Genomic DNA, 26,395 nt, shown 5'->3' on the forward strand with positions numbered 1-26,395 from the left:
GAATGGTCTTTGATCTCTAGCTCATGACAAAGATGAAGAAGAAACACATGCAGTCAAAATACAATGTACTAAGACATGTAAGAAGCATGTATAAAAGTCCATGTGAGCACCAAGACAGGAATGAAAGTGCAGGAGCAAGTGGTTATTACTTTACATTAAGAATGACTTAATAACTTTTAGAAATAATATAATAATACAAGAGAATGTTAAATCATAAAAAGACTCTTCATAACTTTATAATGAATATTTTCTATTTAACACATAAATTTAGTTGATATTATAATGTGTGACCCATTGTTACTATCTTTATATTTAAGCCACATCTTCCAAACGACATGGCAAAAAAGATAAATAAAAGAAGGATAAGGTGGGCCTCCTGGGTGGCTCACTTAGTTAAGGGTCTGCCTTCGGCTCAGGTCATGATATCAGAGTCCTGCACTCAAACCTCAAGTGGAACTCCCTGCTCAGCTGGGAGTCTGCTTCTCCCTCTCCCTTTGCCTTTTCCCCCTGCTCACACTCCCTCTCTCTCTCAAATAAATAAATAAAATATTTTTTAAAAGAAATATAAGATGTTAGAATTTTAAATAACCAAAATAATAAAATAATGTTTGGAAACAGTACCATAGACAAGACCAGACATACGATAATTTGATATAGACATTGCTGTTGTATATTTTTATACATTTATAATTTTGAACTTTTATAATTTTAATAAATCTTTTGTTAATCTTATAAGACTGGGGACAATAACAAAATAAACTTACCAATATGTTAAATAGAATTTGCATCAGATACCCATCTTTTGCAACATAGTAAAATCAATTCTCATGCTTAATAACTTGAAAACACCCATGAAACCTTAACGTAAAAGATACATACTTAGAAATTGAAATTTTTTCTGCTTGGGGAAAATCAAATGTTATCTCAAGAAAAATTTCAAGAGACAAAAATGTTATTTGTGAATCCATGCTCCACCTTTCTAGAAAGAATTCAACAGGATCTTTCTCTTTACATCAATTATCACTTGTTTTTCTGTAGTTAGGATATCTTAGAGACATTGGAGAAACATCTATCATTTAATAAATTTTTTACTGAACATTATTTAAGACAACAAGGGAGGGAAACATTGTGAAGCAAAGGATACAAAAAATGTAAATGACTTGGGGCGCCTGGGTGGCTCAGTCGTTAAGCGTCTGCCTTCGGCTCAGGTCATGATCCCAGGGTCTTGGGATCGAGCCCTGCATCGGGCTCCCTGCTCGGCGGGAAGCCTGCTTCTCCCTCTCCCCCTCCCCCTGCTTGTGTTCCCTCTCTCTCTGTGTCTCTGTCAAATAAATAAATAAAATCTTTAAAAAAAAAAATGTAAATGACAACTGCCTTGTTCTCAAGATGCTTTGACCACATAATGTAATTGGAAGAAGAGCTATACTTAATTGGCAGAAGAAATAACCCAAGGGTTGCAAAATCACATGTCTCTCTAATGGAGGCAGGTTACATAATAGCAGCAGGATGTCACACACCAGGAATAGTATAAAATGTCATAAATTGAGAGTGTGTGCCCATCCTAAATTATTAACTTTTATCTTTTAATGTTGCATTAGCTGAACAAACACATCTGCAGACCTCTTCCAGTGTGTATCTCTGGAGACTATAGCTCTCCTCACTAATGATTAGACATGGCAATGCATATTCCACAGACAAGTAGAGGAGATTTGCCAGGCTTCTGTTTGCATGAGAGATTTAAAAGACTCTGATAAAGAGCCAATCACAAGGAAAGTTATGGCCTAATAAAAACACCCAAGCTGTAGTCAAAACCAGACAGATCCAGAGACTGAGGTACTAATGGGTCTCACTTAGATCTGACCCTTCTCCAGCCTCAAACATTGTCTGTGTGCCTCATCCCATGCTCAAATCAACTAACCAATGGAGCTTAATTTGTGTATCACTCTAAATCCTGATTGCAAGAAAATGGGAAATATGCTCATGGTAACTGGTCATTGAACCTACTGCAATCAGAGCTATTCTATCTAGAACAAAATATTTAATACTTTACTTAACAATCACATAGATATGCAAGAAAAACACTTGTGTATGGTTATAATAATTAATATGGGTTTCTTTTCCAGACTCCCTTCAGAACAAGGAGAAGATTTAAGAGAAATTACTCCAATGTGTTTTGCACTAGTGGAAAATCAGCGCTTTATCAAACCTTCATTCCACTCAGAATAAAATGCATAAACAAAACACCCAATTGTGACCTATAATATTGTGTAGCATTTTAGCCATGGTAAAATTATAGATTATATCACTAGTATACAATTTCTATGCTGATAGAGCTAATACTATAAACTCTACACCATTTTTTTTTTTTTTATGTTTGAACAGAATATGTTCTGCTCTTTGATTCTTGTTTTTCAATGGTCTCTTGGAACAGATTGTAGACCCTATACCCAAATTCTGTAAAAATAAAAGATTGTTTCTGAGAAATTAATGGCAAACCTAAAATAAAATTAAATATGGACACAGTTTCAAGTAGATCAAAAAGAGTATAGTTTCTTTTTTTTTGTTTTTTGTTTTTTGTTTTTGTTTTGTTTTATTTTTAATTTTTTTTATTATGTTCAGTTAGCCAACATATAGTATAGTTTGTTTCTTAACAAATTGGTAAGTTCCTAACTGCATTAGGTTCCTATTACTGATATAACAAATTACCAAAACCTTAGGTCTTAAAACAACACAGATTTATTCTCTTCTAGTTCTAGAGGTCAGAAATCTAAAATCAAGGTGTCACCAGGGTTGTATGTCTTCTGAAGGATCAAAGGGAGAATCTGTTTCTTTGCTTTTTTTAGCTTCCAGCAGCTCCCTGCATTGTTTCTTCCATGGCCCTGTCCTCCACCTTCAAAGCACAACCCTGTGGCTCTATCCTAACGTCTTTCTCTGATTCTGATCCTCTTGCCTCCTTCCTGTAAGTATTCTTGAGATTATACTGTGTCCACCCAGATAATTCAAGGGTATCTCTCCATCTCAAGATCCCTAATTGAATCATATCTGCAAACTCCCTTTTACCATATAAGGTAACTTATTTCCAGGTTCTGAGGATTAGGACATGGACAGCTTTGGAGGGCCGTTATTCAGTCTACCACACTAATGCCAAAGACAGCTACCTTCTTCACTGTTTTATCTTAGGAACTTGCAAAGTGGATGGCAAATAGTCAATGTTCACTAAATATTTGCTGAGTGGAGGAAGTAAGTCATATCCTTGAGGTGTGATGGTTAGCATCATCACATGTAGTGGGAGTCAAGCAGAGAAAGGAATTGGGCTAATAAGAATCTTTCATTATAAGGGACACCTGGGTGTCTCAGTCGGTTAAATGTCCAACTTTTGATTTCGGCTCAAGTCATGATCTCATGGGTCATGGGATCAAACTTCATGTTGTCAGACTCCCTGCTCAGCGGGGAGTCAGGTTGAAAGATTCTCTCCCTCTCCCCTTCCCCTCATGCATTCTCTCTCAAATAAATAAATCATAAAAAAATAAAGAATCTTTCATTATGAGATTCTGTGACAGGAAGGACAGTTGGGAGTAGCCTGCACACAGCATCCTAGCCAAGCTGGTACTTACTTCCTCACAGTGGGATTATAGGACACGTTTTATGCAGGTAGCCTCAGGACTATGAAAAATAATAATAAATATACTGAAACAATGTAGTTGAAAGTAGTACCATGTAGGACCAAGAAGATTTTTCCTTTCCTTTATTTGTTGGAATTTCTTTATTATTTTTTGATTATAGAAGCTTGTAATTATAGCAACATCAGAAAATAGAATCACTCTGCTCAACCCCTCAAAAAAATATCCTCCACAATCATTTCTTTTTTTCTGTACTTTTCAATATTAGCCTAAATGATGTTTCTTTAAAATCAGAGATAGTAGAGAAATCTTTAAAGTAAATATAGTAAAGTCTGTATTTGCCTTTTGCTTCCATCCTTGTACCCAGAGAAAAAAACTTTTAATTATTCTGTTAATATTCTATAAAATGTTTTCTATGTATATATGTGGAGGATTTTATCTTTTTTATAACAACAACAAAAGGATAATACAATGCATTTTATTTATTTATTTTTATTTATTTATTTTAGGGGGAGGTAGGGGTATAGGGAGAGAGAGGGAATCTTAAGCAGGGCATGGAGCCTGATGCAGGGCTCCATCTCACAACCCTGAGATCATAACCTGAGCTGAAATCAAGTCAGTGCTTAATCCACTGAACCACCCAATGCATTCTATTTTAAACACTGGATTTTACAATAATCAGTTGATCCTGAATCTATTCCCCCTCCAGTACACTTAGAACAACTTCATTCTACTTCAAAGACATCTAAAATTGCATGATATGAATACACTGTGATATACCTTATATAATGATTTTGCTTATCTCTATCTTCAATAACATTGGGTATAAACATTAAAATTAGATATTTTACAACACATTTTAATTTGTGCTTTTCAAATTATCAGTAAGTTTGATCTTTATGTGTGTGTATTTACTTTCAGAATAAAATAAGATATTAAACACCAATGTTAATACTTGATAAGGATGGGATCCTACAGGAAGTAGAATTTTCTGGAAAAGAGTTTCACAGTCCTGTGGAGATGAAAATTGATAATGGATATGTTGATCACACTGCTTCTGTACTTTGTTGCCTGTTAAGGAAGTATCAGGAAGATGGTTGTTAACCAGGTCCTGGGTTGTAGGGTTACAATAAGCAATCCGGATGGTGCTTTTGTTTTTTGCTTTCTCCTCTCAAAGAGAAGGAAAAGAGTCTGGGAGTTCCCAAAGCCAACAGAAGACTTTTGGAGGGAAAAAGAATACTATGAGATTATGTTCTTCTTTCCACTAAGAAGAAAATAGGGTCTAGGAATCCCTAAGGTTGTGTGTCTTGGGTGGGCCAACCATATTAGGTTTGCATACTGCTTTGTCTTCCAAATGAGAAGAGGAAAGATTTAATTAGTTCTCAAAGTTGATTAAGGCTTTGGGCAGAGCAACCTCTATGCTTCTCAAACCATGCAATTGTGTCATGCCTACTAACATAAAGAGGCCTACTCTGGTCCCATTAATTTCTCGCTCCCCTTCTGTCTTGACTTCAACTGCCTTATAATATACCTACGTACTTAGTCCTATGGGGGTAAATGGTGCTAGATTTATGGATAGCCCAAAATACTGAAAAATGTAGGAGAGAACCATGGTAGCATGTGGGAGGGCAAGAAGCGAGATCTCTTGAGGCTTGAGCACATTCCAGACTGTGGGAAGTATGTAGGGGCAGAAGTGAATCATGGGGCTAGGAACCAAAAAGGAAAAAAAAAAAAAAAGGTGTTACCTTACCAGTCATCCCTGTCACCTAACCTCTGCTGAATACTCACCCCAGCATTTCAAGGCTCCCAGCTGGGAAGTAACAGGTAGCTGTGATTTTAATCTTTGAATGCTTACTAAACAGCTAGGGAAAATGTGACATGAACAAATGTATATTGAAGAAAACAAAGGAGGCTAAAAGGATTTTGTGTTGTTCTTTCTGTATATAAACGCCTGGAAATTGATGTATGTCATATGCTTGTAATTCCCCAACTCACAATACCTGAGCGGATCATCCCAATTGAGAAAATCTGCAGGTAGAAAAGTACATGTGCTATTGGGATGAAAGCCCTGCTGTTTGCCGTCAGTGGGCATTAGGATATAGTACAGATACCTCTAACCTTTGAAGTCCCCTAGTCAGAGAAAAACTGCTGCTTTTTTTTTTTTTTAAAGATTTTATTTATTTATTTGACAGAGAGAGAGAGAGCGAGAGAGGGAACACAAGCAGGGAGAGTGGGAGAGGGAGAAGCAGGCTTCCCGCTGAGCAAGGAGCCCAAAGTGGCTGGAACCCAGGACCCTGGGATCATGACCTGAGCCGAAGGCAGACGCTTAACGACTGAGCCACCCAGGAGCCCCAAAAATTGCTGTCTTTTTGACTTTTTACCATCAAAAAGAAAGTGGGATGTAAAGGAAGGCAGCATACAGAGGAAAACAGCCTTCAGCTAGAGGTACCTATCTGGAGTATTGGCCACGGCTACTAGCTGTGCCTCTTTTTTCTTTTTTTTAATTTTATTTTATTATGTTATGTTAGTCACCATACATTACATCATTAGTTTTTGATGTAGTGTTCCACGATTCATTGTTTGCTACGCCTCTTTTGAAACACTTGCTCCTGAGGTTTTGCTGGAATTAAATGCTTGACTCATACAGGCTTGTGAGTCTCCAGCATGAATATCTATTTTTGGGGTGGACTCTATGGCTGACAAGGTAAAAAGTAAAAAGAGAAGTGCTTTGCTTGCCAAATGGAGTTGGAATATTAAAGAATGTAGCTCTTCTGTCCCAGCAATTATCTTGTCTTTACATGAGAAAGTGGCCCTGATCCTTTTAGGAGAAAACTTTATATCCCACTTCAGTGGCTGAAGCAAAACCAGAGCCACTGGCTATTCAGGGACCTTTAATTCAGAGGTTCCCCAGGAGTCATGGGTCTGTCTCAGAAATGTTTTACTTAAGCTGAAACTATATAGTCTTCAGAACTAGCTACGATTTGTACGTAGGAGTAGTTAACAGAAACATTCAAGTATTTAAGAAAATATCTCAGATGCATATTCTGTGGGCAGTTTTACCTTCCTGGGAGTTATTTCATTAGAAAGGGTGATATTAAATTTGTCTGTTAGTTTAGCTAAAGGGATAAATGACAAGTACTTCTGCCCTTGAAGGCATTCAAGTCAGCCTCAACTCTGGTTTGTTATGGATGACAGAATTGCTCTAGATTTGCTCCTTGTAGGCCAAGGTGAAGTCTGTGCAAATTATTCAGATATCCTGCTGTTTTTTTGGATTAATGTCTTGAGCCAGGGGGACAGGTCAGGCCACCTGGTCTTCTAAGGTAGATTGTAAGTTAGTGGAATTTGTTTGGCTGGCTGCATCTGACACCCCTCATGGGCATGGCTGAGATCAACACTTCTGGGTGGTCACACCACTGTTCTGAGTTCGGCGGCTCATAGCCTTGACAAGTGCTGTATAAGACTAACCAAACAAATTGGTCCTATCCCTTGTTGGTAAGAGCAATCAGAGTGGCCAATGGAGTGGCATAGAAATGGAAAATCTGATATAAGCCATACCATGAGAAACAAAGGCCAAAACATTAGGGACAATATCTTCGTGTTTCTTAATGGTCAGGGCTTTCTGTGTAAAAATTCCTAACAACTTGGGTTAAAGGATGTTTGAATAGTAAGCATGCCTTGCAAGTTGGAGACCTGTTGAGATTTACAGGTTTATCTTCCCCAGAGCCATTTATCTGTTTGCTTTGAAAAGTATTGGAAATATCTAGGGACCTTCCCTATTCTCCCAGGGTGGGTACCCTTACAGTAGCAAGATAAGGACTTTTCTCCTTTTCTCAATTTCTTGCAGAAATTCTTGTATCAGCTCTGAAATCCATAATTTCAGACTTATCTGGCATGGAGCCCCTCTGTACATGTCGGGTCCATCTACTCTCATAAAGTCTCTCCAAGGGAAAGAACAAGGTATGAAGAACAGGTGCAGTTATTGCTGTAAGCAATAATAAACCTGATTTATGATCCAAAAACTTTGTGCTTGTTTTCAAGATAAATAAATATGGATGTTAAAACCCTTGACTCAGTTATTCTTCCTGCTCACTATCTATTGATGAGAGGGTCTGGGAAACACCATTTTAAAATTTCTGAGGTCTTAGAGCATACCCTAGATTTGATTTTTTTTGCACTGAGGCCTTATTACTTTGAGAAATAGCTGCTAGCTACAAAAGTTGGAAATGATGAACAGTTTTATTTTTCAATTTTCAAGTTATTGAAAATTTTCTTAACAATGAGAGTTAATTCTTTATCTTGTATTTCTTGTGCAGTACCTTATCACTCACCACTAAGAAAACCCAATAATCATTTCAACATTCTGCCTAAATTTCTTCTTAGTCAGATCCACAGTTCATTGTGTAGATTTTCTATCTTCCAAGTTACCAAAGGCAGCACTCCTATAATTATTCCATCAATACATAACATAAGCCTCCCCTTCTCCAGTCTGCAATAATAATTTACTCATTGTACTTCTAATCTTTTTTCCCCAATTCAGTCCTAAAACTAATGCTATAATTTTTGTAATTGAGGTTGAATATTTTCATCACAGGCTTATGAGAAGCTTTCATTTCCTCTTCTTTTGAATGATTTATTCTTACCTTTCACTTATTTTTTCTATTAAGGTGTTCATCATTGTTTTTCTTATTGAATTATGGTTGCTACATTTCTCTTTATATATATTTGCCTTATAAATATTGTTCAGAAAATAGCTTTATTAAAAAAAAAATTACCTGCAGGTTCAGTAGCAACATCAACCAATAATGTTGGTCATTTCCTTAATTGGAAAGTTGACGTTTAAGCAATATTGTTAACATCCAGAATTCTTATTATTTAACATATAAATAGATGCAGCAAAAAGTTGCATCTTTAAAATTAAAAATTAAGAATATATCTAGCTATACTCATAACAATTTAAAAAATGAGCTTGTCATATTAGGAAGAATGTTTCCTTTTTTTGTGTATAAAGACAGAATCATAAATCTTCTAGTATTGGAGCTTACAAAAATGACTATCCTACTTACTTTTTGAATTAGTAAGTTCATTTAGTTATTATTTACATTTAACCATTCAGAGTTTTTTATGCCTATTTGTGCACATTAGCAAATATTTATTAAATTCCTTTAGAGCCCCAAGGAATATTTTGTGACAGTATTACTGAGATAATTAATTGATATACAAAACCCTGCACATATTTAATGTGTACAGTTTGATGAGTTTGGATATATATCCCTGATATCAACCAAGATAATCAACATATCCATTACTACCAAAATCTTCCCTGTACCTCTTTGTTTTTTTTTTCTTGTGTGTGTATGTGTGAACGTATGTATGTGTGATAAAAACACATAACATGAGATCTACTCTCAGCAAATGTTGAAGTATACAATAGACTATTGCTAAATACAAGCCACTATGTTGTAGAGCAGATATCTTGAAGATATTCATCCAGTAAAACTGAAACTTTATACCCATTGAACAACTCCCCATTTTCCCCACTCCCATGCCTTGGCAACCACCATTGTATTTCCTTCTATGGAACCCTGAGAAATATGGATGAACACTATATGGTACTAGTCCTACGATCTAAACTATCTAGCTTAAAACCAAACTAATATACATGTAGCAAATACACAAATAGATAAAAGTGAAATGTCATTATGACAGATCATGTGAACACAGCCAATTAAAGGCATGGAGTCATTCTAAAAGAAAGATAAAGTTAAGTTTCAAATGTTGCAATGGGTTGCAAAGCAAACAAGCTTGGAAATACCTCTATGCAATAAAGAACATATCAACTGTCCAAAGGAATCTTTCTTTATTAGTCTTATTGGCAAGCAAAACAAACTCTCATCTCTAAAGTGATGAAAAAGAAAATATATTAGTTTATTGGTATTTTCCTGAGATTTCCAATACAGTAATTAGCATTATTTAGCTTTTAGAATACATGCCTTTGTAATCTACAATGTTGCACATGTAGACAAATGTATGAAATAGGTATGTCTTCTTACTCTTATTTGCATATTGTACTCATTAAGACGAAGATCACTTATAAAAACAAAATAATCTTTCAGTATTCACATTTGATTATCTGCTCTTCCTTTCCTATAGTTCATATGTGAAATTCATTAAACACAAATAATAAACTTCTAATTCAATGAATGCAGAAAAAAAGGAGAAATTGAAAGCCACGTGTAATTAAAAACCTTAGTAATATAGGGAAGAGGCAATTTCCTTATATTAGTTATGTATTGCTGGCTTACAAATTTTTCCCAAACTTCCAGCATAAACCAACAAACATTCATTATCTCGTATAGTTTCTAAGGGTCAGGAATCTGAAAGAAGCTCTGCTGGTGATTTTGGATTAGGGTTGCTCATGAGGTTGTAGTCAAACTGTTTGCCAGTACCACAGTAATCTCAAGGCTTACCTGGGATTGAAGAATCCTCTTCTGAAATCACTCAAAATGATTTTGGTAGGTATTAGTTCCTTGCTGGCGTTGGCTGGAGGCCTCAGGTTCTCAACATACAGATCTCTCACGACATGGCAACTGTCCTTTGGAGTATGTAATTCAATAGAGAGCAACTGTGACCTTTTATGACTTACTCTCCAAGTCACTTCTGCCTTATTCTATTAATTAGAAATGAGTCAATAAGCCTATCCCATACTCAAAGAAAGAGAGGTATTCAAAAGCATAAATACATGTGGATTTGGGGGAGTCAATCTGGAGGTAGGTAAACATATTTTTTAATTGTATAAATCGTATCTACAAAATTTTAGAGCAAAATCATATTAAATAACAGATCGGTGTTTTCTCTATGTGATGGTTAATTTTATGTGACAACTTGTCCAGACTAAGGGATGCCCAGGTAGCTGGTAAAAAAGTATTTCTGGGTGTGTTTGTAAGGGTGCCTCCAGAAGAGATTAGCATTTGAATAGTAAACTGAGTCAAGAATATCACCCTCATCAATACTGATGGACATCATCCAATCCACCGAGGGCCTGAATAGAACAAAAACATGGAGATAGGGTCAACTTGCTTTCTCTGCCCAAGCTGAGACATCCATCTTCCCTTGCCCTTGAACATCAGAGCTCCTGGTTCTTGGGCTTTTGGACTCAGAATGGGATTTACACCATTGGCTTTCTGATTGGTGGAACTTTGTACTCAGACTGAATTATACCACTGGCTTTCTTGGTTCTCCAGTTTGCACATGACATAACCTAGGACTTCTCAGATTCCATAACCACATGAGTCAATTCTATAATAAATCATATATAGAGATATAGATGAAGATATACATCTATCTATATCTATATCTATATCTATCTATCTATCTATCTATCTATCTATCTATCTATCTATCTATCTATATCCCATCAGCCTGGTTCTCTGGAGAACACTGACTAATCCACCCCATGACATTAGTAATGGAACAATAATGCCCCCAGTCATCACTTCTACCCAATACTGTACTGGAAATTCTAAACATTGCAATGAATAAAAATAAAATAAACAAAACAAAAGGCATAAGAATCAGAAAGAAATAAATAAAACTGTCATTATATGTAGATAACACAAATAGGTCATTTAAAATAACATCAGATAGGTAAAAATCTAGAAATTAAACTTTTAAAAGATGTGTATGATCTTTACTATAAAATTTATTATAGATATAAATTGAAGAAGACATCAACAAATGGAGGAATATTCTATGTCTGTGAATTGCAAAACTTAATATTGAAAAAGTATAAATTATTTCTAAATTGATTTACCTAGTCAAAGCAATTCTAGACAAAATATAAGAAGAATTCTTTTAAAAATTGACAAGATGAGGGGTGCTTGGGTGGCTTAGTCGGTTGAGTGGCAACTCTTGGTTTCTATTCAGGTCATGATCTCGGGGTCCTGGGATTGAGCCCCGCATCAGGTTCTGCACTTAGCATGGAGTCTGCTTGAGCTCTCTTCCTCTGCCCCTCCCCCTACTTGCACTTCCGTTCTCTCTCTCTCTAAACCAAAGAGATAAAAAAAAAATCTTTAAAAAAAGTTGACAAGATGAATCGATTATTTAATACATGGAAACACAGGTAATTTCAAAGAAAAAGAACATGACTAGAAGGCCAATGTAATTATATCAAGAATTATTTAGTGATATAAATTAAACAGTGTGGTATTTGCACAAGGATAGAAATACAGATGAAGGTCCCAAATAGCCCAGATACATTCCTTTTATTTGATTGATTACAAAGGTGATACTGAAATACAGTACTTGTTCTGGGTCAATGGGAGATTTATTTGAAAACAAACTAAAAAATAAGAATCTTGACCTCTATCTCATATCAAAAGACATCTGCAAGTTGTTCATAGCAGAATTATTTTTAATAATGAACAAAAATAAAATACATGTTCATAAATCCTAGAGCAAATAAGAACATTGTAAAATATGAATAAAGCAGAATGTTATACACAGCACTAAAGATTAACAAAATACAACTGTATTTGTATTCACAAACATATAATGAAGGAAACCAGAAAACAAAAGTACAAGTTAATTCCACTTGTATAATATTCAAAATGCACAAAATTAATCGACAGTGTCAGAAATAGGATTATGGAGAATGGAAAACTCAAGATGGACTTCTGGACTTCAAATAATGTTTGTTTTGTTTTAATAAAAAGAAATTCTGGATGCTTTTACAAAGCATGATCATTCTACAGTTTTGATTTATATATGTTTACATACAAATATTATTCTTCAATAAAATTGATAAAATAGACTTCTTTTTTAAAGTCTAGAAAAGAAAAAAATATTAATTCAAAGAAAATATTTTTTAAAGTTCCTAACTTTTGAAGTGTCTAAATTTTTAGTTTAAATTTTATATAAAAATTCTTTTAAATTTTAAAAAATTTAAAATATTCATGGGGCTTCATTGCTTATGTCATCAAGCAAAATCAATACATATGAGTAAATGTGAAGTAAATGTGTCATTAAACTTTGAATGAGCAAAGAAGAAAGCAATCCTGAAATAATAAGAAAGAGATGACTGCCTGTTGCATTCTTAGTGTTCTTCCATACCTTTTTTAATCTCATAAAAATCTTCAAGCATTTTATAAATTGATTGCTGTAATATATGAGGTATTTAGTTTTGGGATTAGGCTATTAGAAATTAAGAATAGATAGCAGGAGAACATGTTTAAGTAAAGCCAACACTACAAAACTTACACAAAAACAACTGTCAAATATACTTGCACATACTGGAAGGAAGTATAGTATTTGGAAATAATGGTAATTGTGGAAAAAAAGTATAGTATTTGAAAATCATTAGGTTTAGCAAAAGATGATGGGAGAGTATTTGGTAGAACATAGTAAAAAAGACACAGAATCCAGGCAAATTCAAGGTTTGGATCTGCTGAATATTTCTACTTCTTTTTTTTTTTTTTTTAGATTTTATTTATTTATTTGAGAGAGAGCGAGCACAAGTGAGAAAAAGAGCAGGGACAGAGGGACAGAGGAAGAGGGAGAAGCAGTCTCCCTGATGGGAGGCTCAATCCCAGGACCCCAGGATCATGACCTGAGCTGAAGGGAGACACTCAACCAACTGAGCTACCCAGGCGCCCCTGAATATTTCTACTTCTTTAGAGAAAGCCTGGGAATTACAGGTAAGAAAGCATTTAGGGGCACCTGGGTGGCTCAGTTGGTTGAGCGGCTACCTTCGGCTCGGGTCATGATCCCAGGGTCCCGGGATTGAGCCCTGCATCGGGCTCCCTGCTCAGCGGGGAGTCTGCTTCTCCCTCTCCCACTCCCCCTGCTTGTGTTCCCTCTCTCGCTCTCTGTCAAATAAATCAATAAAAAATCTTTAAAAAAAAAAAAGAAAGCATTTATAAATGAGTGTAAGGTAGAGAATATAATGAAAACTGATAGTAACAGGAGCAATAGCAAAATTCACCCAAAACTAAATCTAGTAAGCAGATCAAAGGCCACTAATTTTTTCTAAACCAATCGTTAGATTGGTGAAATATCTTGAGAAATGGCTTATCCTAAATATGGTAGTTATGTGGCTCTAATAGTGGAGATTAGAGGGATGTGGGTACAGGTTGAGGTGGTACACAGAGATCCAGCTGGGTCATGACACTGACAGGGGTTAGCCCCTTGACCAAATACATCCTACTGAGAACACAGTATTCTCTTTTGTCCAAATGGGATGTGCCACTTGCAGAAATTGCTTAGTTTACTTTATAATCTTTCCAAACAATGCTGTTTTATTTCCCATATTTTATATCAAATTGCCTTAATGATAGTTTATGAACATTATTGACCATGCTTTTATGAAGTTATCATAATTTGTCATGCAATATAATAATTTTTGATGATATTCAACGATTTGCTGATATTAACAAAAGCTGAATATTATATAAGAGAAGTTATATATTAGGGGCTTTTTATATTCATAGATATAGCATTAAGAACTAATTTATGCAAACAAAAAGTAGAATCAGACCTATAAATTCAGAGAGCAAACTGATGGTTGTCAGAGGGGAGGAAGGTAGGTGGATGGGCAAAAGGGATGGAGGAAAGTGGGAGATACAAGTTTCCAGTTATGGAATGAATGGTACAAACAGCACAGCATAAGAAATATAATCAAAAATATTGTAAAAGTATTGTATAGTAACAGATGCAGCTACACTTGCGGTGAGCATAGCGCATATATATATATTGCATATATATATATATAACTTGTGGAATCACTATGTTGTACACCTGACACTAATATAACATTGTGTGTCAACTATACTCAAATAAAAAAAATATTTAAATTAATAAATAAATAAACAAATAAATATTCTGTATACAGAATATCTTTATCTACAGGGAACACATACCAAGACCCCCTAGTGGATGACTAAAACCATGGATAGACTAAACCTTATATATACTATATTTTTTTCCTATACATACATACCTATCATAAAGTTTGATTTATAAATAGGCACAGTAAGAGATCAGCAATAACTAACACTAACATAGGACAATGATAACAATATACTTTAATAATAATTATGTGGAGGTAAAAAAAAGTATTAGTTTAGTTGAATTCATAATTTTCATCTTCACCTTGAGAATCATTTCTTTGCCAAAACTTCATGGTTGATATATATGAGAAAAATTTCAATTAAAAATTTAGTTTTTGTTCTACTACATTGGCCAAAGAAGCAGAGTGGTATTGTTAACAATTACTATAAATCTGATTATTTTCTTCAATGAGCTAGACTTCTAATGTACTAGCAAAGTAAGATGCATTCCTTATCTTATAGCCCAAGGTGGCATTCAGCTCACCTGAATGATCTTAAGATTAAATCAGTATATCTACTTACAAGCAACACTGCCAGAACATTGATCTGATAATAAATAATGTAGCTTGTACTTGAAGGCCATGAAAATTTCCTTTTGCAACATCTCACAAGAACAATTTTCACAGTTCCCTAGGGAACATAATGGGCAAATTGCTCAAGTGAAGAAATAGTCAGTTAAAATGGAGGTAAAATTGAACAGGTATTTCATACATTTTATCAATGTCTTCTTTAATTTAAGACCTAAAAATACTTTCATGTGATCTGTGTAATCAGTATTTTTTCTAAATTATAAATATCAGAAAAGTGCAAGCTACTTCCAAAAGTATGAACACATTATATATTTGGAAGTTAAAAACAAAGAAAATAATAACAGAGATCCTTTACTAAGCACCTAGAGTGTATGAGTCCAGGGAAAAGGCTTCATTTCTTTTAATTCTCAAGTGGTAGACAAAATTCCAAGATAACCATCACTGACTCCTGCCCTTGTATAATACCCTCCCTTTGAGTGGGACTGAGACCTTTGTACATGGTTAAATTACATTACATGGTAAAATGGATTGTCTAGATGCAATTGAGATTCCTAATCACTTGACTTTGAGGTGATCCAAAGGGAGACTATTCTGAGTGAGCATAACCCATTCCAGTGAGTCCTTACAGAGACAAGCAGCAACATACTCTTTATTGTTGGACTAGGTGAAAACAATCAGCCATGTTATAAACTGCCTAAGGAGGGGAGCATGCCGGTAGGGGATGATGGTAACTTCTAGGAGCTGAGAGTGAACCCCAGCTGACAACCAATAAGAAGAGAGACACCTCAGGCTTACAACCACAAGGAACTAGATTCTGCCAACAACCTGAATGAAAAGAGGAACCAGAGATTCAGATGAGAATCTCAAGCCCAGACAATACCTTGATTTCAGTTGTGTGAGAAACAAAGAAACCATTATACCATGGTCAGATTTTAGACCCATAGAAACTGTGAGATAATAAACTTGTGTTGCTTTAAGACACTACATTTGGGGTAATGTGTTACATAGCATTAGAAAACTAATGCATCTCACAGTCGCCTTACAATGCAGGCATTATTATCTTCAGTTAGGACAACAAGAAAACTGAGGCTCAAAGAGGTTAAGTGAAAGAGCTGGGATTAGTAGTAAGCTCTTTAAATACATATACATATCTATATTTTTACCACAATCACATTATTGCCTAACTAGATCACAAAATTTTATTTTATTCAAATGTGAATCATCATGTTACCATAATTCTGTAATCTATGAGAAGGTCCCCTATCTTTCAAGGGATAAGATTAATCTTAGAAAGGTAAGAAATATGGCAACCATTGATCTTTTTTTGGCTTACTAGCTCTTTTTTTTTTTTTACATGCTAATAACTTTCCATTGTCTGAATGTCCCATAGTTTATTCATTCACCTCCTGAAGAAAAAATTTGTTGCTTCCAAGTTTTGGCAGTTACATAAAAATCTACTATAAACATTCATGTGCAGGTTTTTCTGTTGCCATAATTTCAACTTCTTTGGGTAAATAAATATGAGGTAGCACATTTGTTGGACTGTAGTAACAGTATGTCTAGTTTTGTAAGAAACCACTAAACTGTCTTGCAAGGTGGCTGTACCATTTTGCAATCCCACAAGAAATATATGAGAGTTCCAATCCGCTATATCATCAGCACTTTTACTGTTGTCAGTGTTTCAGATTTTGGCCATTCTAGTAGATGGGTAGTGGTATCTCACTGTTGTTTTAATTTTCATTTCCCAGATAACATATGATATGTTACCTGCTCTACTTTTCATATGCTTACCTGCCACCTGTATATCTTCTTTGGTGAAGTATGTGTTGAGGTCTTTGGCCAATTTTTTAATTGGGTTGTTTGTTTTCTTATTGTTGAGTTTTAGGTGTGCTTTGTATATCTTGGATAATGATCATTTATCAGATGTGTCTTTCAAAAATATGTTTTCCCAGTCTGTGGCTTATCTTTTCATTCTTTTGACACTGTCTTTTGAAGAGCAGAAATTTTCATTTAATGAAATCCAGATTATCAATTAGTTTTTTCTTGAACCATGTTTTTGGTGATGTATCCAAAAGGCATCACCATATCCAAAGTCATTTATGCTTTCTTTTCTGTTATCTGCTAGGAGTTTTATAGTTTTGCATTTTACATTTAAGCCAGTTATCCATTTTGAGTTATTTTTTCTAAAGTGTGTAAAGTCTATGTTTAGATTTTTTTTTTTTTGACATGAAGATGTCTATTTGTTCCAGCACCATTTGTTGAAGAAACTACCTTTCCTCCATTGCATTGCCTTTGTTCCTCTGTCAAAGATCATTTGACTATATTTATGGGAGTCTATTTCTGTCACATTGATCTATTTGTCTATTCTTACACCAGTACCACACTGTCTTGATTACTGTGGATTTTAAGAAGAATTGGAGTCAGGTAGCATCAGTCTTCCAACTTTGTTCTTCTTCAATATTGCATTAGCTATTTTGGCTATTTTACCTCTCCATATAACTTAGAATCAGTTTGTCAATATCCATAAAATAACTTGCTGGGAGTTTGATTGAGATTGCATTGACTCTATAGATCAAGTTAGGGAGAACTGACATCTTGACAATATTGAGAAAGAGTTATTTTTTTATAGAGAGTGCAAGAGAAAAATTTCAATTATAAGGTGATATTTGAACAGAGACATGAAATACTTAAAGACAAAGGGATACAAAATAGCATTTCTGGTAAAGTGCAAAAGTAAAGGAGGTGGAAAAATGTTTGTCATGCTCATGGAACTTCAAAGAATTCCGTGTGGTTGCAATCCAGTGAACAATGGTGAAGGAAATAGAAACTGAGGTCATAGAAGTAAAAAGGGTCCATACATTATAGGACTTGAAGGGCATTTTAAGGACACTGACTTTTACCTTGAGTGAAATGAGATGTCACTAGAGAGATTGGAGCACAGATGGAATATTACTTGCTTAAAATTTTGAAGGTTCATTCTTGCTTCTGTACTAGGAATGGATTGCTGGAAACAGAAGGAATAGTTTAGGGGAAGAAAGTAAATTAGGAAGCTATTGTTGTATTCCAAGCAAGAAGTAATGGTGGCTTGGGTCAAGATGATAGAGGGAGGAGTAGTAAACAATAAAGTTTCAGACTCTGGGGATATCTTAAAAGTGGCATCAAGAGTAGGAGATGGGTTAGCCTGGTGATGGGTATTAAAGAGGGCACGTACTGCGTGGGGCACTGGTGTTATACGCAAACAATGAATCATGGAACACTATATCTAAAACTAATGATGTAATGTATGGTGATTAACATAACATAATAAAAACAAACAAACAAAATATTTACATATTTGGAAAAAAAAAAGAGTAGACAGATTGAATGTGAGATATGAGAGAAAGACAAATCTCGGATGGCTCCCAATTGCTTATCCTAAGTAACTAGAAGGATGCAGGATCACTTATCTGAGGTAGGTAAAAATGTAGAAGAGCATACTTGGAGGTAGGAAATATAAAAATGTCTGGGGGACTTTTTTTTTTAATTATTTATTTATTTATTTGACAGAGAGAGACAGCGAGAGAGGGAACACAAGCAAGGGGAGTGGGAGAGGGAGAAGCAGGCTTCCTACCGAGCAGGGAGCCCGATGCGGGGCTCAATCCCAAGACCCTAGGATCATGACCTGAGCCGAAAGCAGACGCTTAACGACTGAGGCACCTAGGCGCCCCTGGGGGACATTTTTTAAGTTAGAGATACCTCTGGCACATCAAAATAGTGATGTCAAATAGGCAGGTATATACATATCTGAAGTTCAAGGGAAAAAGTAGGATCTAATTTGTAAGCATCAGCACAAAGATGATATTTAAAGCCAAAACTGGATAGAAACTACAAAAGTCTAAATAGAGAGGGAGAAGAGAGCATCTGAGTTCTGAGTCCTAAGATGCCAAAGTGATGAAGCAAAGTCAGCAAAAAAAATTGAGAAGGAGCAGTCATTATGTTAGGAAAACTGATAGTAGTTTCTCAAAAGCCATAGGAAGGTTCAACCTGATTTATCAGTATGCATTGACAATTGTCAGGCTAGTGAAGCATGGCCTCTGAGTGAGGAGTGAAGAATAAGAATAAAGTGAGAATGGAGGGCAAGGAAAGATAAGGAGCTTTTAAAAAAAAATCATGTCAGTGTTGCAGTTGGAGTATGTCCTGACTAGCACTCTCATCCTTGCTCTTTATATTTAAAACATATAATCTTATTTTCTGTTATTTATAATTCTGAATTCTGAACACTCTATTTCCAAATATTGTTGATTAAACTCTGTCACAATTCAGTGATTCAAGAATACCATCTGACACCCATGTGTTACGGCTTTAAGGCCTAGCATTATTTTGATTCAACTTATCAATCTGCTTAGAATGAAAAGGTATGGAAATTTTCATTGATTTTTTTTGATGAACTATCTGAGGATGAACTGAAGGTTATGTACAAGTCTAAATAATGAGTTTTTTTCACTTACATTCTTCATTGACCACTGATCCTTCAAAAATAAACTAAGATGATTAAAAGAAAAATAATATACATGCAGTTGCACAAAACTGGTTTAAACTATAGAATACATATTTACATATTTACATATATACTGTAGTCAAATACATATTATGTGATTTCTGAAGAAAATACATGAATTCTTAAATATTAAACTTATCTGAAGTTATGAAAGGTAAATTTCTGAAGCAATACTTTTATATCTTATTGTGAGGCATAATCCACTTCTCAAATGTAGTTGTTTACCTTCTAACATGGAAAAAAAAACAAAAACAAAAACAGAAAATGCATTTTACTATAGAATTGACCTGGGAATTAAAAATTCAGAACAAGCCTTAAGTATACAACAAGTTTATGTTATAATCCTGAATAAGTCACTAAAACTATAATTTTAAAAAGAATTGAGCAAAAGCAGATACCATGACTTTGCCAATGCCTAAAGGCATGACTTGGTGTATATATGCATGAGTAAAATATTTGATATTTTAAATCTACAACTCATAAATATAATGTTATGAAATAAAAACTGAAATGTTATATATTTCACAACTTTATGCAATTAGAAACACCACAATGTATTAAATAGATCCTTAAAAAATGTACAAAGAGGGGCACCTGGGTGGTTCAGTACATTAAACTTCTATCTTCAGCTCAGGTCATGATCCAGAGGTCCTGGGATCTGAGCCCCACACCAGTCTTCCTGCTCAATGCGGAGTCTGATCCTCCCTCTCCCTCTCCCCCCCACCCCACCCCCTGCCTCATGCTTTCTCTCTCTCTTTCTCTCTCAAATAAATAAAATCTTTAAAAAAAATGTACAAATGTATGTAGAGGCACAAACTAGGACATCCCATGGCAGTACACTGTGTTTGAAAGAATGCTGTACCTCTTTTCAAGCACATTAATCATTTTATATTTTTATTTTGGTATTATCTGAATGAGTTCTCCTCATTGGATGCTTAAACCTTGTTTGTAGCTTTCTATCACAGTGAAGCCTCTAATTCACTGAACTGAGCTATACATTCTCAGTAAAAGAGAACTGGTCTACCAAATCATTTCACTTTGTAGAGAACTTCAGGCTCTCTCAAGCATTGTTATGGCAATATCCTTGCCCATGAAACTCTTCAAAAATTTTTTTTGTATTTTTAATTTTAATTTGTAAATTTAATTTGAAGTATAAAGCAAAGCAAATAGTGTAATAAACGTCATGTATACATCTCCTAGCTTCAATAACCCAATACTACTGATTCATCAACACCTACCCAATTCCAAGCTCCCCTATATATTACTATTTTTATAGTGGTTTTTTTTTTTTTTGAGGTAAAACCAATGGGCATTGAACTTCACACATCTAAACTGTTGAAACTAGACAAATTAATACAATTATTTAACCTAAAGCCTTGGATAGCTATAGAACATTTCTATCAATCAAGAAATTTCCCTTGTGACCTTAAATTACTGGCCATTGTGCTGAATCCCTCCCAACACAGGCAACCATTTTTTTAAATTTTTTTCACTATGATTCAGTTTTGCCAGTTCAAGAATGTAATAAAAATTGAATCATATAACTTGCGTCTAGCTCCTTTCATACAGCATAATAACTATGAGATTCATCCATGTTGTTGCATGTTGCAGTATTTTGTTCTATTCTGTGCATATACCACAATTTGTGTATCCATTCCCTTTTTGATGAATTGCTTAAAGTTTTGGTTTATTACAAGTAAAGATCCTATGAATAACCTTTTTTAAGTTTTTAATAGAAATATCTTTTTATACCTCTTGGAATAAAATACCTAAGAGGCAAATTGCTTGCTCAGATGGTAAGTTTATGTTTAAAGTTAAAAGAAGCTTCCCAAAACAATTTACAAAATGGTTTTATTATTTTTATATTCCCATCAGCAATATATGAGATTTCTACTTGTCCCATACCTTTACCAAAATGTTGTATTTGTGAGTTTTTTGTTTAAATAGCTTTGTTGAAATATACATACCATAAAATTCACCCATTTAAAATGTACAACTCTATTATTTTTATATTTACAGAATTGTGTGTAGTAAAGAAAAAGACTCAATTTTGGATGTTTGACCTGAAAGCTTTCAAACACTACCCCTTTCTTCCCTCTCTCTCCCCTTCTTGTCCTACATATGGGCAAGGTTATCCTCCCTCCCTTGACACTAGTTCAAAGTTCAAGCCATGGAAAACTTGCCCCATGAGCAAGAACCCCCAACTCTGGCCCCACTGCCTAGCCACAGTAAAAACCAAAATCACTTGTCTCTCTCCACTTTTGTCACCTAGACAGGCTTGCATCAGCTCTGCTCTCCCTAGAGAGTCCATAATGTAATAAACCTTTCTATATCCTTCTGGTGTGTATGACATCATCACCAGCCTCCATATACAAACTAATTTTTGGTAGGAGATTGATCCCAACATCCATGGGGCAACTACAAAATATTGTGTAACCACATAGTCTAATTTTAGAACATTACCAACTCAGAAAGAATTCTCTAAGATATTGGCATTCATTCCTAATTATCTCCCCTATCCTCCTGCCCTCCCACCACCAGCCTTACGTAAATCTATAGATTAGCCTATTCTGCACAATTCACTTAAATGAAATCATAAAATACATGCTCCTTTGTGAATTTTTAGTTAGTATAATATTTCTGAAATTAATCCATGTTGTAATATGTATCAGTACTTTACTCTTTTTCATTGACAAATAATACAACATTCTTTGAATATACTACATTTTGTTTATTGACTCAAATTAAATGAGCAGAACAAAAAGATAATATTTTACTTTCCAGGTATTATCAAATTCATTCTGAATTTTCAATGTCTAAATAGACTTTGAGACAAAGGAAGGAAAAAAACAACTATGGGTTTTTACCAGCACCTGGAAAAAAAATTACTTAGATCCCTAAAAATAATTTTTTCCTTCTAAGAAATAAAATGATAAAGCAAAATTATACACTGAGGCAAAATAATTCCAGTAATATTATTTACTGAGGCAAAATCACTGGTAATCCAATGGTTAATAGGTTCTCTCTAATATCTAAACCGTTCTTAATAAATAGCTTAGAATATTTCAGTAAGACCACAAATATCCAAGTGTTTCTAATGAGATGAGTTTATGCATTTATATAAACAAAGCTCTCAGATTTTCTATTTTACTTTTCAACTTAAATATTCTATATTGTACATATGTCCTAGACACAATAGAGAAATAAAATGCATTCTGCCTTATACTGTAAGGTTTAAGACCTCAACTTGTACCTCTCTCTGTGTGTGTATGTGTATATACGCACTTCATGACATTTATCACGGTATGAGAAATAATTACACACTAAATTAAATAATACAAATCTCCTTGGAGTTGTCAGTTAAAATGTTAAAGTATTTACACAGGTGACAAAACATTTGAAATATAACTAAATTATTTTCTATTTTTAGATATCTTTGGATATTAAACTATTTATTGTCTCTCTCTAATGTACCTAACTTTATAGGGAGTGCCTTAGAACTCAAGCAGATTCATATTTAACAATCTGTCTTAAGAATCAGTGTCTATCAGCTCATGATCCCAGGACCCTAGGAACAAGCCCCACGTCGGGCTCCCTGCTCATTGGGGAACCTGCTTCTCCCTCTCCCTTTGCCATTCCCCCTGCTTGTGCTCTCTCTCTCTGTTAAATAAATAAATAAAATCTCTAAAAAAAGAGAAAAGAATCAGTGCCTGAGTTTTAAATTAAAAAAAAAAAACTCACTGTTAGATTTAACACATTTATTACTCAATTGATTCTTCAAGACAAATACTGTGATAAATCACTGTCAGAAGATATTACTGTTTATCCCTTGTATGGTAAGAGACATGAACTGGTTAAAAATACTCGTGGAAGATTGAATACTACTGAATTTATTTAATTTTAATTAAACTATTTATTTCAATTATTTTTCTCTATATGGATGACATATGTTGACCCAAGAACAGTGATTAGATATTTTAAATTAAATTTATGTATATGTATACATCTGTGCTTGCTTCCTATAAACACATTCAATGCACAATAAAAGGAGACTTTTTTTCTTTCATTCTTGTCATAATGAAGTTGTGAATCAAATCTGATGGATACTATAATAATATAGTTCCCTTCAAATGGTACCAAATGCTCTTTGATCAAATGAAAAATGATCAAAGTCTAAGCCTGTTTTTAAATCCATGAAAATATTAGATTCAAGTGCTTTTCTTTTTATTTCTCCTTGAGTTGGTCTTTTGATGATCCATTTTACTAAAGAAAAAGGAAGGAAACTAACCTAACAAAGAGGATAAAGCTATGGAAACACCATGTAGGTTATAATGTCATTACAGGTAGATTTATCATGGTACTGAAAAATCAGCATTTTGAAGTAAAAGTCATCAGTGATCTAAGGACATATGTTCCCTTCAGATGTCAGAGTTGCTACATTTATGTCAGTCAGGGAATTCATTTTTTATGGTTGAGTTTTACTGCTGTTTAGATGCTTGTTCGATTTGAGAACATCTTAAATTTAAATGAACATATCAGTGCTAAAGCAGTCAGAAAAGATTGAGTCTATTCCTAGATGGAATGGCAAAATATCGTATCAAAGTGCAGACCAGAGCTTTCCACAGCTCTCTATCAACTCACAAAATTATCAAAACCAGTAATGATCCCCAATGCCTCTGCTGATGTTATACCACCCTTCTGTTTCCTCAGCAAACCAAATTCTGTTCATAGATATCATTCACTGATGTACTGTTATAAAGCCAGCCCCCACTGGATTTAGCAAATATCCAATTCAAGTTTTGTTTTTTTTTCTAACAACCCAAACACCATCTTGTCATCCTCCCTAAAAGAGAAATATGCATCTTTAATGGTACGGTCTATGTTACAAAGTGAAGAATAATCCTTGCACCTAAAATAGAGATATAAGAACTATTTGTAACATCTTAAAAGATAGAGCGCTCCAATATAGATGCTTCCATGCTATCTTTGACTTACGTTCCCCTAAATGATAGAATCAATATATATGGTTTTATTATTTCGGGGAATGAGAGAATCATACATCTTATCTACCCATTTTCTTAGAACAAATAAGGAAAATATTAACCACCTATGAAGTGATAGAATTCTATGAAATAATATCCTACTTCTGTCTTTCCACTTATCACTCTCTCCTTTTTCTTTGCACAAGCACATGATGTACTGCTCATTACACCAATTAACAATGCTGGCTCCCAATTACGAGGCCACTTCTCTGTGCCAGGACAGTGCTAGTGCATGTGCTGGTAGCGCATGGAGGAAATAAAAACAAGTGCTAAAACTCATCATTTTTCTCCTACCATAATTTATTAGACTTATTTCATGAATCTCAACAGTAATCCTATTCTTTGGGTCAGTGGATTCTTTTTTTTTTTTAAAGATTTTATTTATTTTTTAGAGAGCGAGCGAGAGAGACACAGCATGAGAGGGGAGAGGGTCAGAGGGAGAAGCGGGCTCCCCGCTGAGCCGGGAGCCCGATGTGGGACTCATCCCAGGACCCTGGGATCATGACCTGAGCCGAAGGCAGATGCTTAACCATCTGATCCACCCAGGCGCCTGGGTCAGTGGATTCTTAATAGTGTTTTGTGAAGCTTCAATGGAAGAATCTTCAGGCCACTGAGAGGGATTTGCAGAATATGTAGAAACCCATGCAAGCTGGGTAGTAAGCCCAGTGTTTTCACTCTACACAAAGCAAACTTTTTAACTCTATCATATAAAATTGACCCCCACATTTAATTTTTAAGTTTTTTTTTTAATTTTTGAATAGTCTTAAACTTACTGAAAAGTCGTGAAGACAGTACAAGGGATTCTCATATGCAGTAGATCCACTTTTCCCTAGTTTTAACATGTTATTTTAGTATGGCACATTTGTCACAATGACCAATTTTGACACATTCTGATGAACTAAAACCCATACTTTATTCATATTTCCTTAATTTTTACCTAATGTCCTCTCTCTGTTCCAGGATCCTATATAGCATTCCACATTGGATTTATTATTCAGATATCCTTAGTTTCCTCTTGGCTGTGACAGTTTCTCAGATTTTCCTTTTTTTTTGATGAACTTGACAGTTTGAGAGATTGATCAGATAATGTCTAAAATATACCACAATTTAGGATTGTCTGAAGTTTTTCTCATGATTACCTGGAGAAAGTTCATAGAGATAAATTCCATGTTCATAACATCGTATCAAGAATAGCTTCTACCAATATGGCTTGTCAATGTTGATATTAACCTTCAACACCTGGCTGAGGTTGTTTGTCATATTTTCCCACTATAAAGTTACTTTACTCTTTGGAAAAAGTCACTATGAGCAACCCACACTTAACAGAGGTTCTATCTCTGAGAAGGGAGTATCTACATTAATTATTTGGAATTCTGTGTGGGATATTTGTACTTATTTATTATTTATTTATTTATCTAATCAATTATTTGTATCTGAATGAACTCATAAATATTTACTTACACTTTGGGTTATAAGCCAATACTATTTTATTATTATTATTATGTTAATTTTTTTATTTTGCTCAAATATTTCCAGCTTTGGCAGTTGAGAGCTGTTTCATTGGATCCTAAATCTCTGACATACCCACATTAATGTGTGTTTCTGTGTGTATGTGTGATTCCTTACTTCTTGACACACAAGAAGCTATAGGCTCATCTCGAGTATTTCTTTTTTTTTTTTTATTCTTATGTTAATCCCCATATATTACATCATTAGTTCTAGATGAAGTGTTCCATGATTCATTGTTTGTGCATAACACCCAGTGCTCCATGCAGAACGTGCC

Source organism: Leptonychotes weddellii, chromosome 2 (genome assembly GCF_054177405.1).
Source record: "Leptonychotes weddellii isolate Sample4059 chromosome 2, ASM5417740v2, whole genome shotgun sequence".
NCBI classification, from domain to species: domain Eukaryota; kingdom Metazoa; phylum Chordata; class Mammalia; order Carnivora; family Phocidae; genus Leptonychotes; species Leptonychotes weddellii.